Here is a 4,528-nt window from a genome sequence, read left to right as displayed (position 1 = left end):
GGCTGCCCCGTACCCCGTGCCGGGACCTCTCGGTCGGTGTCAGCCCGCACCTTTACTCCTAAGCCGCTAATGGGATTGGGTTCCCGCCGGCGGCCCCGGCCTCTTCGTCCGACCCGTCACCGCCTGGGCCGCCCCGCACCGCCGCCTCGCCGCCGTCAGCACGGAGCTCAGAGTACCTGCTGCTGGTTGAGACCATCATCTACCGATTTTCTGTTTTCCAGGTTATTCAAAGTGGGGACGCCAGGGAAATGCCTTTTTTAAGCGTTTAACTCGTAGCTGCTGAACCTCATTTTTCATTTAACAAAAGGCACGCAAAGTCACCTAAATAAAAATCTCGTCGTCATACTGTTCCGTTTTCTTCTGAGTCTCCTCTTTGAAGAAGGCAGGGGTTTTTTTTGCTGGTTGTGCTATTTTAGATCTCCCTTCAACAATTTACCGCTTCGCTGTTCTGCCTCGAGCATTTCACTCCCTTTGAGAGACCTGGGGAGAACGCACCTGGGGGCCCGCGCTCCCGCACTGGCAGCACGTCCCGCCGGGAGGAGATCCGCCCTCGCCTGCTTCTCAAACCGGCGTGACCGTTCTGGGCTCTGCTCCCTGGCTCTTCTTGAAAGCAAAATAATGTGGATTTCACTCCCCTCTGTGCTGCTGAGCGGGGACAAGTTCAGCTGTTCGATGGCATGGATTTCCTTACTTGGGATCCCTTTTCGTCGCTACAATCCATCACACGTCCCCGTCTCGCTTTTAGTTCTGGAGGGAGAATCTAGATCTGGCATAAGCACCTACTGGTACAACCCGTTCACTAGCATTCAGGGGTCTGTATTCCCACGTGTGATCGTACTATGATGTATTCATTTCTCCAAGGTCTCTGATTTAATGAAAGATGTTTAAAAAAACCCCACAGCATTGTATATTCTAGCAAGTCCCCCCTGAAGTTATTTTGGACTTGGAATTTCTGCGTATTCTCCCGATAATGTCGATCCACTATATTCTGTTGTTTCAATACACGTTTATTTAAGACGTTTCATACTACCATTACAAACTCTAATGCTGTAATCCTCACTAAGGCAAAATAATGTTTAAAAACAGAAAAAGCTCTCTAGAAACAGAATTTTTAGAAAAATACTCACTTAAAAGCAGCAACAGGGCATCTATTAACAGCCTTGCTAAAACGATGTCATTTAACGATTAAAGCTTAGGACTTGCCGTAAGGCGGGCAAGCACTATTTGCAGCTTTACCATAGGTCTGCTGTGAGATCTTCGCCAAGTCTTTTAACTTCATTAAATAAGGGTCATCTTTGTCACTTTTGAGATTAATCCATGATTAGCAGAGCATGTTGTACATTATATAGTACATGACACGCCACAGAAGTATGCTTCCTTGTTATTTTTAATGTATAAATGAGCAGCTTTTTTGCTGGCTGAAAATTCTACCAAAATTACTAAATTACACTGAAAATTACACGTTTGCCTAAAGTGCAAAGAAGTAGGCCGTCTAGACAAATAATCTCCTAAAAACGGACTCATCATGGGAAGAGAAAGTAAAGACCTTCGAAGTCTTCGGTAAGTGAACTAAGCATATTTACTGAGCTCAAGCCATTTAAACATGACTTAAAACCAGTAGAGATTTTTAAACCAGCCTGAGGCAAAAGACCGACTGTGAATGGCTCCAAATTTCATGAGAATTTAAACATAGCTCCTAGCTTTGTCGTTTTGGCCCCAGTTTTATAACGATCTCTGCTAACGGCCTATATCTGTGCCACTCAGGACATCTGGGGAGTTCTCATCGGGACTCACATTTTGTGCTGTGCACCTCTTGCTCCTCATAACCAGACTCGTAAGTCTGACATGTTTTGTTGCTCGTTGCCATACTACTCCTCATTTAGCTAAGTGTTGCTATCATTCCTCTGTTTTTAGCTTGATTTCTGTTGCACTTTAAGATATAAAGCACCACAGAATTAAGCTTTTACAACAATTTCTTCCTCTGGGTAAAGTCCCAGTTAAGCTCTTCTCACCCCACACCGATTCAAGGGCTAATTTTCTTCCCTGGCAAACTGCAAATCAATTTACTTTCAAATAAGCTGTTTTTTCTAGGGATAGGGAATATAATTTTTCTTATTATTCAGAAAACTAATTTCTTTTTCAGGCAGTTCTTTCCCCAAGAGTGTGAATTGCATTTTACTCTAGTAGTTACCACAGCCAGCCAGTGCTTTCAAGCTACAAAGACAATACTGTCGGGTTTCTTTTCTGCTGTTTTATATGATTGATTAGTTTACTAAATTGACAGGTCATCACAGTCTCTTAATCTCCTGGCAAGCAACTAGGATATAATTCCATGACTTGTTCTATTTTCAATCCATCCCCGAGTTTCTGATCTCACACTGACTGTGGGGTGCGCATCATAAAACGTGATCACAACGGTAAGACTGTCAGCAAGATACATCTTGACACCACTTGAAATTTGGCTCCCAGGTAATTTTTCTAACGTTCATCTTTTTAAATGCTTCATTTAACCATGTTAGAAACCCCCTAGGTGACTAGAGATAAAACACGAGCACAAATGGCTCTCTTCTACCTGTACTCGTCAGTCTGACTGCAACTCCAGTGGCAACGGCCTGCCTGTTCAGCGATGGACTCGCTCCAGCTGTGAAAGAAAACCACATCTCTCAATTTTGCTAGTAGAAACAGGATAAAAATAGCATATCCCCAGAGACCCCTTCCCTTAAAGGCTGTCAGCAGACACCTTGACCCATTTTTGCCATCTGTCAGAACGTACGTCTTCCGAGCTAATGTATTTGTGCGATTTGCCAAGTATGGTGGATTGCATACTATAAAACTCTACACAGAGAAAAGGACCTCTGCTACAGCTCCAGACAATTGGTATTTTTATCCTCACAGTAATCTGCAGTTGTTTAGAGCTGTCCTCGCATTATGCAGTAATACGCATGAATAACGGGTGAGGTCTAGGTTAAAAGTCCCCGGCAATTAGGTATGGCCTGCCGACCCTGTCCTGAGAGCAGAACGGAGCTACCTCTCAGCTTCGGCCGTTCGCAGCCTTCCTACAAGATTGATTCGGGCTCAGGAAAAAAACCGCAAGTCAGTAACCCCCACCCCAAAGGCTCGCTCGCTTCCGCAACACAGACGGCTGAGGCAAATGGGAAACTGTGTATGACCTAAAGGGAGAGAGAAGTTCTGAAAGACAGCTTCCCTCAACACTCCTGCATCAAGTAAAGACTGTAATCCACGGCAGGCAGCAGGCAAACACAGAGAAGTCGCATTTTTTCCTCAGTGGACAACAGCGAGAGAGAAATATGGAAAAAAAAAAAAAAATCTTTTCATGGGGATCATTTCCCATAATTTAAATGAAAATTGCACTTGAGGAGATGTCAGTAGGAAAGTACACATTGTGTCTTTTTTTTAATGATTTTTTAGCTAAAATGATGTAATTTTTTTTGTCATAATTAAAAGGCAAACAGCTCTTCTTTCCTTTTGCCGTGTTTATAAATCAATTTGTACTTTAACTGCCTGTGCCCTGGCCGCACTATGTTGAATATTAGCTTAGGAGGATGGTACCTAAACAGAACTCGCACGAAAATCCAACATACGGGGCTGAAGTCTTTTCTTCTCGTCATTCCTGCGCAGACCCACTAGCTTACTACATAAAAAGACAACGCAGCATATGCATTTAAAGCACAGTTACTGTCTTAGAATCAGTCCAAATGAGAGAAAATGCAGTGCAAACCTCTACTGCTCTCCAGTGGAAATTAATGCAATCACCACCGTTAAAGTTCCACCACTTCTCAAGCTTTTTCATTTTTAAAAACACGCATTTCCTTGTTCCTGTACTGCCACTGGGCCACCGGGTTCCTTAGCTCCGTTCTACATGAAATACTTTTACTTAATGAAAAATAGCCATTTCCCCAAATACGAACTATCTGATAAAAATGAGGGATGTGAAGCAACTCTGAAACTTCCCAATCTCAGTAGATGTTTTCAAATTTACCGTAAACGTCTAGAATAGCTCACGTTATTCCCACGACGAAACACGTGATCCAGAAGGGAATTCAGTGTTCCAAATCCTAGGAAAACCGATCTCTTTTAGCAAGTGCAAGATGCTTTCTAAGTTGTGTTACTGCTAATAAAATGGGATTTCTGATATTAGGTTATCCGGGGGCCTCATTAGCAACAAATAAGTTGTGTTACTGCTAATAAAACGGGATTTCTGGTATTAATTTATTCAGGGGCCTCATCAGCGACGAAAGGCCTTTTCGCTGCCAGAGATCAGCCGGCACGGCGACCCAAGCTCCGTTTGCGAGCTGCGAGTCCCAAAATCTCGTTTTCGCTCTGTCAGTCGTCCCTAAATGAACCACCCGATCTGTCTGTGCCCCTGTGGGCGCAATAAGTAACGACGCTTTCACGTGACCTGCCGGGCAGCATTTCCTTACATCTACCATTCAGAGAGATGGAGACGAGTCGTGCAATCCCTCGGGCTCGCGGCCCGCCTCCCCGCTGCCCCGGCCCCACCGGAGGC

The 4,528-nt window shown here is 44.2% G+C and overlaps 1 protein-coding gene across 1 annotated transcript in view; it reads right to left on the bottom strand.

Annotated features, from left to right (window-relative positions):
- Positions 1 to 4,426, bottom strand: part of LOC103899247 (nucleoside diphosphate kinase) — an 8,500-nt gene extending 4,074 nt beyond the window's left edge. The window contains exon 1 of the mRNA XM_009279677.2: positions 4,421 to 4,426. The gene's annotated coding sequence lies outside the window, so the exon portion shown is untranslated. The remainder of the gene's footprint in view (positions 1 to 4,420) is intronic.
- Positions 4,427 to 4,528: the final 102 nt, after the last annotated feature.

This window comes from Aptenodytes forsteri, unplaced genomic scaffold, assembly GCF_000699145.1.
Source record: "Aptenodytes forsteri isolate BGI_AS27 unplaced genomic scaffold, ASM69914v1 Scaffold563, whole genome shotgun sequence".
Taxonomy (NCBI): domain Eukaryota; kingdom Metazoa; phylum Chordata; class Aves; order Sphenisciformes; family Spheniscidae; genus Aptenodytes; species Aptenodytes forsteri.
Note: the sequence above shows the minus strand (reverse complement) of the source record. Positions and strands in the feature narration are given on the sequence as shown.